Source organism: Leopardus geoffroyi, chromosome E1 (genome assembly GCF_018350155.1).
Source record: "Leopardus geoffroyi isolate Oge1 chromosome E1, O.geoffroyi_Oge1_pat1.0, whole genome shotgun sequence".
Classification (NCBI taxonomy): Eukaryota; Metazoa; Chordata; class Mammalia; order Carnivora; family Felidae; genus Leopardus; species Leopardus geoffroyi.
This window is the reverse complement of record NC_059330.1, coordinates 47,404,336-47,420,112: the sequence shown is the minus strand read 5'-3', so window position 1 is coordinate 47,420,112 and position 15,777 is coordinate 47,404,336. Positions and strand designations below refer to the sequence as shown.

At 46.5% G+C, this 15,777-nt stretch overlaps 1 protein-coding gene across 6 annotated transcripts in view; it reads left to right on the top strand.

Moving 5' to 3' along the window:
* The window catches only part of PITPNC1 (phosphatidylinositol transfer protein cytoplasmic 1), a 274,238-nt gene that overhangs the window by 234,048 nt on the left and 24,413 nt on the right, over window positions 1–15,777 (top strand). The gene's annotated exons all lie outside the window — the stretch shown is intronic.

Here is a 15,777-nt window from a genome sequence, read left to right as displayed (position 1 = left end):
GCCTCCGACTCTTGATCTCAGCTCAGGTCTTGATCTCCGGGCCTTGGAGTTCAAGCCCCTCATTGGGCTCCAAGCTGGGCGTGAAGCCTACTTTATAAAAGAAAAAGTCCTTGGGAAATGGCTCCATGCCCCAAAAGGAAGGACTCATCCAAGCAAAACATCCATAAAAGGAGAAACAATTAGGCTTGTTGTAGAGGGATCTATGCAAAAGATAACCTCTAGAGCCTACGGGTGGGGATTCCCACCCATTCTTTCCGTGTGAAAATGACTCAACCCCAAGGTAATAAGGGACCCTGGCTCCCAGTCACCTCCCAAGTGATTACAGTCATTGTGCTGTGCTGCATGGCCAACAATTACTGTATCTTCAAATGAGTGGATGGAGAGATGGCAGGATGGGATGGGATGATATGACGTGAAAGGCACGACACTAAAATGACTAGGACAAGGGCGCCTGGATGGCTCAAGTTGAGCCTCCGATTTCAGCTCAGGTCATGATCTCGCGGTTCGTAAGTTCGAGCCCTGTGTCGGGCTCTGTGCTGACAGCTCAGAGCCTGGAGCCTGCTTCGGATTCTGTGTCTCCCCTCTCTCTCTGCCCCTTCTGCACTCTCTCTCTCTCTCTCAAAAATAAGATAAACATAAACAAAGAAAATGACTAGCATAGTCTCTGGTTCATAGTAAGCATTTAATAAATGTCCCCTCCCCCTGCTTGGGCTCCGGCATTGAGATCTACAGATGTGTTGCTGGGATGGTTCCTCAGTAGAAACCATGTGTCTTCGGAAAGCGGCTGCCGTGAATGGTGCTCTGGGAGTTTGCATATCGCGTTTTACCTGTTGGCATGACTGAATGGAGAAGAAAAACAGAGGAGGGTCGGTTCCAATCCCTCTAGTTCTCAAGATCACAGAATCCTCTGCGGGTACAACGAGCTCCTTCAGGAACTACAGCCATTTTTTTATTGCTGAGACTTTTTAAAAACTATGTTATTTCTTCTGTTATTTCGTCTGAATCCAGAGTGATGCGTGTCTCTGATACTTCACCTCTAGGAAACCTTAGCAGTTACGCTTACCGTCTGTCGTGCTAACTTCGAGCTGTCTGTGGCACCGGAGTCCAAGAGGGTGACCAAGGCAGTTTGGGCATTCTGTCTGGCATCCTTACCAGGCGTATTTTAGAAGAATAACTTTTAAGACTTTAAAAGAAGAAAGAAGGAGCCAAAAGTGAATAGATGCAACCGAGCTTTCCAATTCTGTCCCATGGAGGGACCCCTGGGTGGCTCAGTCGGTTATGCATCCGACTTCAGCTCAGGTCATGATCTCACGGTTTGTGAGTTCGAGCCCCGCGTCTGGCTCTGTGTTGACAGCTCAGAGCCCGGAGCCTGCTTCGGATTCTGTGTCTCCTTCTCTGTCTCTGCCCCTCCCCTGCTCACGGTCTGTCTCTCTCTCTCTCTCTCAAAAAAAAAAAAAAAAGAATAAATGTTAAAAATTTAAAAAAAAATTCTGTCCCATGGAGAACCTGTTTAAGAAAACAGGCATTAGGGGCGCCTGGGTGGCGCAGTCGGTTAAGCGTCCGACTTCAGCCAGGTCACGATCTTGCGGTCCGTGAGTTCGAGCCCCGCGTCAGGCTCTGGGCTGATGGCTCGGAGCCTGGAGCCTGTTTCCGATTCTGTGTCTCCCTCTCTCTCTGCCCCTCCCCCGTTCATGCTCTGTCTCTCTCTGTCCCAAAAATAAATAATAAAACGTTGAAAAAAAAAATTAAAAAAAAAAAAAAGAAAAAAGAAAACAGGCATTAAATCCGCAACTTGCTCAGGACTTGGACCAGCTACATCAGCCTCTGCTGTTTTTAGTTTTATTAAATTAAAGCATCAGAATTTTTTAGCCCTTAGAGCAGAGCTCCCAAATCAGGTCAGAATCACCTTGGCACCTTTAAAAAAAAAAAGCAGATATCTGGACCCTACCCTAGACTTACCAAACGAGACGCAGTAAGACAGGACCCAAGGATCTGCATAAAATTACACCGGGTTTGGGGAAATAGCCTCAGAGCAGACCTTCCCAACTTTTGCCTGCCGTGATACATGTGGAAAGTAGTTTTTTGATTGGCATATCAGGGAGGACCTCCCGGTGAGAGCTGACCAGCCTCGTGGGGTCAGATGGCCTAGTGTGCTTAGCCGGTGGCCAAGAGAAAGAGTATCTTTCCACATCTATGATCTATTCAAGGTAAGGCAGCTCCGCCTAAGAGAGCTCCATTTTCTGTATTCGAGCTTTTGGGTTTTTTTATTATTTATTTTCTGTGTTCAAGTTTTTATGCCAACTTATTGTTATTTCATTTTGTGGAGGGAGAAGGTAATAGCAACCTAAGCCTGGAAAACTGCCTATTTCCCTACTAAGGGGAGGGGTCAGTGCCTTTGAATGTCACTCCATCTGTTGAGAATCTGGTACCGTCTGGGGAGTCACATCAGCGTTGTCCTTGCCAGCCATTGGTGTTAATTATAATATACATTTGTGCAGGTTCCCTCCTAAATGGTTTCTGAGCTGGGGACTGGCTTCAGATTGACCCCCATCTAAGTTAATTTCCTCTCTCCAAGACTCATCCGTGTCCGGCAGGTCCTCTGGCCCAGTCTCGTCCCGGCCTTTTCCCAGTTGGCTCTCCAAGAATCTGTGGCTACAAGGCTAATGACGGAGGTCATATTTTTCCCCTTGAGAGACAAGACGTGACCCTGTGATTCTCTCCTCCACTTCTTCTCTTTATTCAGACTCCAAGTATAACTGTTCAGCTTCTGCTCCAAAAATATCCAGGAAAGAATAGGTGTTATTAAGTTGCCTGTCTCCGTCTTAAGGGGCCCAGAGAAAGACCTACAATTACCAGCTCATTAATTTGGGGCTCAGAAGTTTCAGCAGATTTCTCACAGAAGTGCTAGACCCAGACCTAGAGGGCCAAGAACTAACTTTTGAGAAAAATAAAAGTCATGGCTAAGTTGTTTTTATTCAGTTATATCACTTAAGCCTGACAATCCAATAGGATAGATACTGCCTCCATTTTATAAATAAGGAAACCGAAGCTCAGAGAATCTTAAATAACTTGCTGGAAGTTTCCAAAACCTCGATTTAGACCCCGAATTGTCCAGGCTTAAAGACTGAGCTTCCCCCACACCAAGCTGGTTCCTTCGGTTAAAGCTGGAGGTACAACCGTTGTCTGTCTTTGAAGAACACTCAGTTGGTTTCCTCTCTAAATGTACCTCATTAACCCCGAGTCTCACCGATCAGATGAATGGAGGATGTGGGGGAAAGACAGGGTAAGAGAAAGGGCCTTTTTAACTCCCCTTAGGTTTATTGATCTGCTAGCACTCCATATTACATCTTTGGGGGAAATTCTCCTCTGTGAATATTCTAGAAAATAGTGGATTGGACAAAACAAACCTAGACTGGAAAAAATAAAAACTGGCCTTCCTATAACTAGGTAATGCAGGGACTCGTTAAAGAAAAAAAAAGATGTCCTAGCCCCTAAAGAGATATCTCCAGACCCCAGTTTGGAAAACATTCCTTTTCTCACCCTATCATCCCCACAACAGTCTTGAAGTTTTTGGTTTTTTGTTTTCTTTAATATTTATTAATTTTTGAGAGAGAGAGAGAGAGGGACAGACAGAGTGCAGCGTGTGAACAGGGGAGGGGCAGAAAGGGAGACACAGAATCTGAAACAGCTCCAGGCTCTGAGCCGTCAGCACAGAACCCAAGGCGGGGCTCAAACTCGCAAGCCATGAGATCATGACTTGAGCCAAAGTTGGACACTTAACTGACTTGAGCCACCCAGGCACCCCAACAGTCTTGAAGTTAAATAACCTGCCCAGGTTTACGCGGGTAGTCGTTGCTAGAACAGAAATTCGAACCCAGGCGTGTCTCGTTCCAAAGCCTTTTCTGTTGCCTCCTTAGTTCGGTTCCACAGAACCTTGCGCCCCTCAGGGGTGCTTCTGGGCCCAGTAAATAATGCAACGCATTGTGTCAAACAATAAAGGTTGAAATAGCCCTAGGACTCCACTTGTCACTTTCACCTGCCTTATAAATGTATTGGGATTCCCAATAATATTCTATTTGGAAAAATGAAATGGGTCCTAAAGTTAAAATATGTCTGAAATCTCCTCCAGGTTTAAAAATGGAAATCCTGTATTGCCTTAAAATTACAGATTGATTGGCTGAGTGAACATCTCTATCCTGGTTTCTCTTCAAGTTGGAGGTCCAGGCTTCCCAAAATAATACGGTACATGAAAGGCAAGCTCGATTTAGGGACAGTTAATCCAATGCTGATTGCTGTTGCCATGTTGCAACTCATCAAGAATATTTGTTAGTCTATTACAAGCTTTTGATTTATCAAGCTATCTAAGGGCCAAATTTGTATGTCCTCGGTATGGATCAAGGCTCCTCATGCGTCATAGCCTGTGTCCAAACAGCACTGCTAAAAGCGGAGTGAGCAGGGACAGTCCACAGCAAGCAATCCCAGTTCAAAGGCTGCAAACCGAGCCAAGTCTGAACCACCCTCCTTTTTGAGCGGAGCTTGCCTCATGGGCTCTTAGGAGAGCTGGTGCCTGGCCTCACTGTCACACACAGTAAGACGGGGGTTCTTTGCAATGTGCCCTTGAGTGACTGTACTGGTTTTGATAAGGTGATCTTAAAAATATAAAGTCATATGTGTTAGTGCTGAAAGGAACAGGTTAGTGTTATATAACAGGATTTTAGGGAGCCGTCTCTGGTTGCTCTAGAAATGGGAGCCAGGCCCAAAGCTGGGGACAAAGGGGTTATGACTCCACATTCCACGGGCAGGTGCTAATCACCGAGGCCCGGTTCTCCCCAGGGCTGGGACTGAGGTGGCCCAGCTGGCCCTCTCATCATGGCCAGGCCATCCGTCTTCCCACCCCAGTCCCCTGCCCCCCTGCCCCGCTTCTAGTCTGTATTTGGAGAGGGGGGAGGAGAGTTCATTGGGGGTACACTTCTTGCCTAACCCCAAAGCCTTGTGAAGGGAGTGTTCGGAGGGCATTAATTACAGAAATTGGGACATCTGCAAAAAAGCTGACTCTTTGCCAAGCTGCAAACCTCCAGGTCCAGCCGTAGCACTGCCACCTTATGGGACAGGGGCGAGACTGAAAAGTGGCCCCAGAAGTTTGTAGGGGAACATAGACATTGATGCCTACTGCCCATCTGGAGATTTCTGAAGGAGAGGGCTTTTGGAAGGAGCCCATGGTGGGAGCTGGGGTGGAAATGTGGGCGAGTCCGTCTGGGAATAGGATGCAGACATTCCCTTGGTCCTCATGCAAAGTGAAGATTATCATGTACTGTTTTAGAGATTCGTCCGGAGAATTCTGGTATATTTGCCCTGAGACCAACTGTTGCTCCAGTTCTGCCACACTGACCTGGTGTCCAACAATTCAGTTCAGTTCTGACATTACCTGGAGTTGGCGTCAGACCCCACAAGTTCAAGGGCTCGGTCCCCCAAGGCCGCTCCCACTGTAGACGCCCGTCACAAGTCCGGGACCACCCATACAAGTCAGGGCTTCCCACAGCCTCCTCCTCTGGTTGGAAAATTTGCTAGGAAGGCTCGCAGAACTCGGGAAAACACTTTACTTATGTTTACTAGTTTGTTACAAAGGGTATACAGCTCAGGAACAACCAAATGGAAAAGAGGCACAGGCCGAGGTATGGGTGGGGGGAGGTGCAGAGTTTCCCTGCGCTCTCTGGGCATGCCACACCCCCCAGCGCATCCCTGTGTCCACAGGGAGCTCTCCAGATCTTGTCAAGAGTTTTTCTAGTTCAATCTCCAGCCCCCCTTTCTCCCTCCCCAAAGGTCAGTGGGTGGGGCTGAGGGTTTCCACCCTCAGCACGAGAGCTTTCTGTAACCAGCTCCATTCTGAGGCCATCTGGGGACCTCACCCTAAGTCACCTCAAAATAGGTCTCTTATTATATAAAGATGAAAAGGAAAAGTGTATCTATAAAGTGCTTGACCCTGGCTGTGGTGCACAGGAAGCATCTAATAAACATTAGCTAGTGTGGTTATTTTTCCTTCCAGCCTCTCTTTCTTCTGATCACCTCTGAGGATTTTCTTTGGACTTAATCTTCTCCCTCGGTCCTAACAGGCATCGACAGTAGTTACCCTTCCAGCTGGAGACCACCGACTATTAAATTATTTTGTGGTTTGTGCTCATATTTTCCATCCTCAGGTTCCCTCCTCCAGTAGAGAGTTTTGAGTTTTTCTGGCACTGAGTTATAACTGAGAAGGGCGCAGAACACACACCAAAACGCCTCCCCACCACATCCCCCCTTTTCTCTGCCTTTCTGCATGTCAGTAGCACTTTATAAGTCAAGCTCCTTTAAGAGAGTCACTTTGCAGAGGAATAGCACAAATCACTCAGCGTTTGTGGTATACTCGAGTGCCAAGAGCAAATGCTTTAAAAATAGCACTTTAGGTATTAACTGCTAACAAAGCAAGAATTGGCTGCTTGTGGCTACAATTTGCATTTAGGGTTGTTGTTTGGTTTTTTTTTTTTTTTTAAGCTGATGCACAGCAGTTGACCTTTTAAGTAAAGTTTTAGGTCACTTCTCAAACGCACTCTGAAAGCTCCTTAGTTTTGTTTTGCTTATTTCAACAGCTTTATTGAGAAAGAGTTCACATACCATACAATGACCCATTTCAAGTGGCGAATTTGATGGATTTCAGTGTATTCACAGATATGGGCAGCCGTCATCACAATCAAATTTAGGACATGTTCATCACCTCAAAAAGAAACCCTGCATGCTTTAACTATCACCCCCCCCCACACACACACACACACACCTGGCTTTTTTACCCCCGATCCCACCCCAGCCTAGGAAACCCCTAATCTTTTTGTCTCTGTAGATTTCCCTGTTCGAGATATTTCATCTGAATGGGATCCTTTAATATGTGGTCTGTTGTGACTAGCTGCTTTGAAAGCTCCTTAATTTTTTATGTGCATTCCTTTTAGGATTCAAGTTCAAGGAATCTGAGTCCAAATTCAGAGCCGAATTTTACCTGGTTGAAATGCCATTCATTGATGGGGAATGAGGATATATTCATCACTTTGGAGTCTTCAGGACTCCAAGAATGCAGGAAAAAAAGTCCGATAAGTGTTGTTAGTTCATCCCTATTTTAGGACTGAGCGTTGTAGTTACATAATGTAACAATTCCTACCCAGTTACTGCTTAGCCCTATTTCATTTAACATTTATCAAAAACTTCTAATTTCAATTAACAGGGCAAGCCCCCGTTGGATTTAGTCCTTTGTGGTTCGCATTGAAAGCGTAATTAATCATGGAGGCTTTAAATCTCAGTGAATGTAGACTGATAATATTGCCTCTGAGATGCTAGCTGAGCCCCAGCCAGGCCAGGACCTCCTGGGGGCTCCTCCTTGCACCTCCCGGATGTGAGACTGATTCTGACAAACAAAGAGACACAGTCTCGAAAGGACTGCACTAATGAAGAGGCCCTCGGCTTCGCCTTTGTTCTGCTTTGTCCAAGTGCAAGATGGGTGAAGCCTGGAGGTGTGACTGACTCCAGGGAGAGGAAGCCTTCTAAAGAAGATGTGCCTGCATGGAAGGGGTGGCCAATGTGGAGGCCAAGGGCAGGCTGTTCCAAATGTGCCAATTTGGCATTTGGTTATTTTAAATAAAAGTTACTTAAGAGATTGGCTGTGCAAGAAGGACACTCCAGGACACCTGGCTGAGTCCGTTGGTAGAGCATGCAACGCTTGATCTCAGGGTTGTGAGTTCAAGCCTTGCATTGGGTGTGGAGATTACTTGAAAAAAAAATAATAAAATCTTTAAAAAAAAAAAAAAGGAGGACACTCAGACCCTTCTCTGTCCCCCGAATGCAGGAAATCAAGCTCCCTTGTGAAAGGTAGCCTCATCAGGAAGTAGAGAGACCTCCTTATCACCAGAGGTGGGAAATTCAGGGTGCAGAAGGCTGTGTAAACAACCCTTGTTACGTTTTTGTGTATTTACTACCCCAGCCCAAATTCTGTTTACAATACCTTCCTAACTGAAGCTCCCCAAGTTTTCTCTGTCCCGTCAATCCCTCAGAGAGTTATTCTCTTTGTGTAAAATTTATGAAAACAGGGGCGCCTGGGTGGCTCAGTTAAGTGTCTGACTTCGGCTTAGGTCATGGTTTTGCGGTCCGTGAGTTCAAGCCCTGCATTGGGCTCTGTGATGACCGCTCCGAGCCTGGAGCCTGCTTCAGATTCTGTGTCTCCCTTTCTCTGCCCCTCCCCTGCTCACACTGTCTCTCTTTCTCAAAAATAAATAAACATTGGGGGGGGGGGGAATATATATATATATATATATATATATATATATATATATATATATATATCTTGGTAATTTCTTCAGGCCTCAATTTCCTTATTGGCCCTCTCTGCGCACATAATAACACTTTGGGTTTTTTCCTGCTGTTAATCTGTCTCCTGTAAATTGAATTCTTAGCCCAACTGGAAGACCTTGAAAGGCAGAGGAAGAATTTTTCCTTCCCTTCACCAATTTGGTCCGTCTGGCTTGGGAGATTACCTCCCTCCACACAGATGGGCTGTAACTCACTACGAGGGCCCGATCTGCCATGTGCCAAGCCTGGGGAGTACCAGCAGACTCCGGAGCCAGAGCTCTCATCGTAGATGAATTTAGAAGCCCCCAGCCAGAGGAACTTGCAGCCTGACATGATCCCAGCCCGCCAGCCAGCTGCTGGGCTCCAGGAGCCGTACATCACGCAGCCCGGAGGCAAGAGCACTGCTTCCCCGGCAGCCCGTGGATCCACCCGCAGCCAGGGCGCGAGGTTCATTGTTCCGTGACCCAGTGAGTGGGCATGCTACTCGAGAGCTAGTTACAGGGGACCCTGTAAGATTTGCCTCGTGAAAATTATGACCCACTGGTGCGGGCTGGGTTGTGTCCCCCAGAAGAGAGATGTTGAAGCCCTTAACCCCCTGGCACCTGAGAATGTGAGCTTATTTGGAAATAGCATCCTTTTTTTTTTTTTTTTTTATGTTTTTTTATTTTTGGGAGAGAAAGAGAGAGCAGCCAAGTGGGGAAGAGGCAGAGAGAGGGGAAGAAGACCCAAAGCAGGTTCTGCACTGATAGCACAGAGCCTGACGCGGGGCTCAAACCCGCCAACCACGAGATCATGACCTGAGCCAGAGTCAGACACTTAACTGACTGAGCCACCCAGGCGCCCCGGAAATAGCATCTTTACAGAAGGAATCAAGTTAAAATGAGGTTGAGTGGACCCTAATCCCATGTGATTGATGTCCTCATTTAAAAAAAGCCAAAGTGGGAAAGTGTGGAATTCGTAATATTGGAGAAGAAGGTGGAGCTTTTACAAACTTCATTTGAAAATAAAGAAACCTAGAAATGAAAGTTTAAAACCTAAAAATAATCCAAGTCTTATAAAGAATGAGTGAATCCTATCACAGAGTTTTTTTGAGTCAGGGCCAAAATAGTACAGAGGCTATAGAAACACAAACCAGAAATTTAAAAAATTTAAAAGGTTAGAAGAAAGGTCAACTGATGTGTGAATGGGGTGGTTTAGTCATTTATGTTCACAAACTCAAGTGAGAAAATGAAACTGAAGAAGATGATTTCAAGTGGAATGGATAGTAGGGGGTGCATGGGCAAGGGTGGGGGAGGGGGAGAACATGACCAAGGAGAAAGGTTTGCAGTGACCAGAATATTTCAGATAAGACCCGGTGGTTTGATTTTTTTTTTTCCATCCTCACTTAAGGGCATTCAGCTGGACGTTCATTTCTGATCTTGAGGGGTTTAAAAAAATTTTTTTTTAATGTTTATTTATTTTTGAAGGAGAGAGAGACAGAATGTGAGGGGCGGGGGGCGGGGAGGCAGCGAGAGAGGGAGACACAGAATCCGAAGCAGGATCCAGGCCCTGAGCTGTCAGCACAGAGCCCGATGCCGGGCTCGACCCCACAAACCGCGAGATCATGACCTGCGCGGAAATCGGACGCTCAACCGACTGAGCCACCCAGGCGCCCCAGATCTCGAGTTTTGATTAAAGGAGTCCTCTGGTAAATCCTCTCTCTTACCTCCCTCCCTCTCTTTGAAAGCGAATCCCTAATTATAGGCCACGTATAAGATTTACTAGATGAAATCAGCAGCTGTAGATATGACACCAGACTTGCAAAAACATCAACCCACTGTTGCCAGAAAAAGCCCAATTGTTAATTGCTTCTTTGGCATCTGGCTACAACAAAAACACCCTTTGCTGTTTAACATTAAAAGTAAATGTACTGGAAAGAACATTTGGCCTAGAATTAGGGGAGCTGGGATTCTAGTCTCCTCCTTGTGACCTAGTGCTTCTGTGGCGTGATCCGGAGCCACACATAGATCCTGGCATCTGCATGGTTTTCGCTGTGCAGACGTTACTTTTCCAGTCTTCTTCAGAGCTGATGGCTGCTGTGAGGGCCTGTGATTCTTCACTGTTTGGGAAAATGTGATCTACCAGCGTTCCCTGCTCAGTATTGCGGAGTCTCGCTTGATTTCTTGAGAAGCCTGTGCCTAGAATGTATATGAAGATTCGGGAACAGGTACCATTTCAAAGTCAAGTAGTTGCCAGCCCAAGAGGCGAGCTAAGGCGAGTCCGTGAACCAAGGCGGGGCGCCACCAGGTGGCTCCAGGACCTTCATCTTCAGGCCTCTCTCGGACTCCCTGCACAAGATCCGAGACGCGTGAAGGCAGTCAGGCCACAGCCATGGCTTTTACCCCATATCCCTACCTCCTGTGCCTGGCCCCTTGCTCTGTTTGCGGGGTCCTTTGTCTCCCACACGTCTGCGTTGCTGAGAGAGTTGCCTTCCCGCCTTCTGCCACTTGCTGGCTCCGTAATTGTGGTTTGATTACCCACTTGCAAACGCAAGAAGGACGACGTTCTCTCAGGTTCTCAGGGGTTTGCCTATGTGTATTCTGGTCGGCCAAAGCATGGAGGCCATGTCTTCTAAGCCTCAAGCTAGCTGCTGTCCAGGGGCACCTGGGTGGCTCAGTCGGTTAAGCGTCCGACTTCGGCTCAGGTCATCATCTCACGGTTCGTGGGTTTGAGCCCCACGTCGGGCCCTGTGCTGACAGCTCAGAGCCTGGAGCCCGCTTCGGATTCTGTGTCTCCCTCTCTCTCTGCCCCTCCCCACCTCGTGCTCTCTGTCTCTCAAAAATAAATAAACGTAAAAAAAATTTTTTTAAAAAGGATAGTTACTGTCCATGTGCTGATAATTATACTCCTCATCGGCCTTTTGTTGGAAAGTTAGTAGGCGGGTGGCGAAAGAAACCAACCTTCCCTGTTTAACTCCAGCTCCTGTCTGTTAACTCACATTGACTACGTGGCAGCTGTAAATTTTTTGACAAGGCTTAGCTGGGCGGATCTTCTGTTCCTCACGATGTATGTTTGGACTGAAATATCCAATTTGACCTGTTCCCTCGCATGCCTGCTGGCTTCTTAGCTGGAATGGGTGGGCACTTCTCCGCAAGGCTATCTTGGGCTTCCCCCCAACATGGTGGGCTCAGAGTAATCAGACCAGACTCTGTACGTTGTGTCAGGCGTCCGGTTACTAGCTTCCTTTAGAGGCCTGAACTGACACAGTTTCTCTTCTGCCATTTGCAATTGGTCAGAGCATGACCTAGGCCAACCTAGATTCAAAGTGAGGGGAGATAGCCTCCATCTCTTGGTGGGAGGAACAGCATACTGGCACAGAGAGGGAAGAAGCTGCTGGAGGCCATCTTTGGAGATTATGCACCAGAGACTCCCTGGTGATACCTCTTGATTTCTTGGTTTTCTCTTTTTATTCTCAATGGCGTTATAGACTGTAGGAACATGGGGTAGGCAGGAGTTAGTCCCATGGCCTTAAACCATCAAATCTCCTACCAGCAATTCCAGGGTACTTTGGAAAAGCATCAGTGGCTCTGCCCTTGACTGCAGGAGTGGGCATGTCACTCAAACACATCTGAGACTGCCTTCGGAGTACCGTAATAGCTAACGTCAGTTGAACACTTGCCATGAACCAGACCCTAGGCCTGTGCCTTTTTCCTGAATCATGTTATTATTAAATTAACATAATCTTTCCAGGCCTGTATGTATATTTCAGTAGTCGTCTCTGGGCTGGTTCGGGTGATAAAAACACAGCATGACAATATTGGTATCAAAGATTCGAAAATGCTACCCATACTCCGATCTCCAGCTATTCCTTTCACAGAACACTTATTCCTATGGGATACTTACTGTGCCTTCTCTTTTCCTTCTCTCTTTCAGAATCTCTTTTGTCAATTGAGTATTCCATTAATTATATATTTGTCCCGCTCTGGTCCCTGCTACCTCCAGGCCCAATGTCTTCCTGCAACCAATGCCAATGAGGGACCCGGGGGAAGGTCAAGGAATGGAAATCAGCCAAGTAGAGCGGATTCCACCATGGTTGGAGGGAAGTGCTCTGTGACCACACACAGCCCACACCTTCCAGGGCATGCGAATGTGCACGCACGCGCACACACACACACACACACACACACACACACAGCTGCTGCCCTCCCACACCCCTCAGGGCAAAGAAACCAGGTCAAGGGAGAGCATAATGTAATATCTGGTTCTCTACTGTGCCCACATTGTGCATTCAGTAAATGCTTAGGATAATGACTGTTATAATATTACTTTATGCAGGACTTTCAGGAACCTCAGAACTAGTACATACCCTGAAAAATCCGACTAAGGTAGCACGTGGCATTTTTATACTACATTTGTGTGTTTTTCACAGCTTTGTCGATACATAATTTACCTAACGTTCACCCATTTAAGGGGTACGGTTAAATGGCTTTTAGCATATTTATAGAGTTGTCAGCCATCACCTTAAACCTGATTTTAGAGCATTTTCATCAGCCCCAAGAGAAACTCTGTTTCCATAGCAGCTCACCCCAGCTCAGGCCACTACTCTGCTCTCTTTCTCTGTAGATTTTTCTACTCTGGGTATTTCAGATAAATGGAATTATACAATGTGGCCTTTGATGACTGGCTTCTTCCGCTTATTGTAATGTTTTTTGAAGTTCATCCGTGCTAGAGCATGGATCAGTACCTCATTCCTTCTAATGGCTGGATAATCTTCCATTGTATGGATGGACCACATTTTGTGTATCCATTCATCAGATGATGGACACTTAGGTTGTTTCTATTTTTTGCCTATTAGGAATTTGAACATTCATGTGCAAGGTTTTGCATGGACATAGGTTTCAATTCTGTTGGGTAGGTATCTTGGAGTGGAATGGCAGAGCCAAATTCACTCCGTATTAACCTTTCGAGGGACTACCCAGTTGTTTTTCAAAGTGGCCACACTATTTTATATTCCCATCCTCAATGTGTGAGGGTTCTAATTTTTTCACATGCTTGCCGGCAGTTGTAAGGATGCACATAGCATTTTTAACCTGTCTTTCACTTTAAGATTTACCCAAATGTAGCTGAGATGGTGATGCCCAGCCATGTGTGTGTGGGGGGGGGTCCAAACAACTCAGGCATTCATTCAACAAACATTTATTCAGCATGTGTTGTTGTGTACCAGCATCATGGGCATTCAGCATCCACTGGGCTCAAGATGACTGTGGTCTTGTGGAAATGGACAAGCACACCAATGATGAGAGTCCTTCCCACCTGCCAGGTTCATGGCAGAAGAGGCTTTGGAAGCATAAAGGAGGAGTGTTCATTCTGAACCACATAGGACAGTGTTCTGGGAGGAGGGGACCCTCAAGCTGAGTCTTAAAGAAGGAAAACAAGAGTGAGGCAAAGTGGAGGAGTTGGCTGGGGAGAAAAAATTTCAGGAAGAAGAACTGACACTTGCCTAGAAGGTTCTGGAGCCCTGGAGCATAGGGATGCAGGAGCTTCGTAAGGCTGAAGGGAAAGGTGTGGCTTTGGAACAGTGGTCCAGAAGAGCTGCTAGAAAGGTAGGCAAGATCGTAAAGGGCCTTGTATTTCATGCCAGGCATTTTAATGTTATCCTGAAGTAATGGTGCCGTAGATAGATTCTGAGGAAGTCAGCAATGGGATTAAGTCTTCATTTGGGAGGTCACTCTGGCAGCAGCATGGGGAATGTCGGCTAGAGGCAGAGGCCACAGGGGCAGGGAAGCTGTGGGCTCTGCCTGGACGTCGCCGAGGGCCTGGCATCAGCCTCGTGTGGGAGTTGGTCTCGGGGGTGTGCTGTGTTTTCTGGGGGAGCCACAGTTCTGGGAGTGGCCACCGCAGCCAAAGTCTTGTCTGCAGGAGGCACGCCAGTAAAGAAAGGCAGGGGCAGCCTGCCAGCCCCTCAGAGCCAAGCCAGACGTCCCTGCCAGAGCCCCAGCCAGACCCCAGTGATAACGCTCTCTTTAGTTGTAAGCATCCTGCTTGCACCTGCTAGACCTACCCCTGAGGCACAGTCCGGGCTGAGTTAAAAGGGCTGGGCAGTCCGAGATAATCCAGTTCCGTGGCTCAGACTACCTCCCTTCCTGCACAGGGTCCCCAGGTCTCTCCTGGACGGGGGGTGGGGGGAGCCTCATTCTGCTTTATCTTGTGGCCTCTGCTGTGTTTGGGGGGCTCATCTCCTCCAAATTCCTACATCCCCCTGAGCGGGGGCAGGGTTGTGGTAGAGGGGAGCCCCGAAACAGAGCTGGACAGTAATCCCCAGAGCAAAGTCTTCTGTATGTTAACGAAAATTCTCTCCTACGTAAATTTTTAAACATTTTTTTAATCATACACATTGTGCACCTTAAGCCGACACAGTGTTATCTGTTACTAACTCTAAGCTGGGAAAATAAATAAAAATATTTTGAGGTGTATATATGCATTTTCTCTTACTTTATTAATTCACACATTTCTTCTGAGGTATCTCTGAAAAATAATCCTCTGATGAGATAAATCAGAAGCTGGGGCACCGGGGTAGCTCAGTTGGTTAAGCGTCCAACTTCGGCTCAGGTCATGATCTCACAGTTTGTGGGTTCGAGCCCCGCGTTGGGCTCTGTGCTGATGGCTCGGAGCCTGGAGCCTGCTTCGGATTCTGTGTCTCTCTGTCTCTCTCTGCCCCTCCCCTGCTCGTGCTCTGTCTCTCTCTGTCTCAAAAATAAATAAAACATTAAAAAAAATTTTTTTCTTTTTAAATAAAAAATTTAAAAATTAAAAAAAAATCAGAAGCTGATTTCCACATGGCAATCATTGAGGAAATATTAAATGGTTAAACATTAAAACAATTTTTTAAATATTTCTTATTTATTTGTTTCTTTGTTTTTAAATATTTTATATGTTTTGGGGGCACCTGGGTGGCTCATTAGGTTAAGTGTTCGACTTTGGCTCGGGTCACGATCTCACGGTCCGTGAGTTCAAGCCCTGCGTTGGGCTCTGTGCTGACAGCTCGGAGCCTGGAGCCTGCTTCAGATTCTGTGTCTCCCTCTCTCTCTGCCTTTCCCTGTTTGCGCTCTCTCTCTCTCTCTCTCTCTTAAAAAAATTTTTTTAAGCTGTTGTGAATATTCAAGTACAGTCTTTTGATGGCCAGATGCACCCATTTCACCTAGAAATTGAATTGTCAGGTCATAGGTAGGCGCATATGCTTAGCTCTTAGATATTTATACACATTGTTGAGCAATTGTCCAAATTTACACACCCAGTAATGGGTTGGACCTAAAAAAAAATTTTTTTTGTAAAGTTTATCGAACCTAAGGTCAGAGAAAATACAATGCAGTGGCACAAATCTGGCTTTTTTTTTTTTTTTTTTTTAATGTTTATTTATTTCTGAGAGAGGGAAAC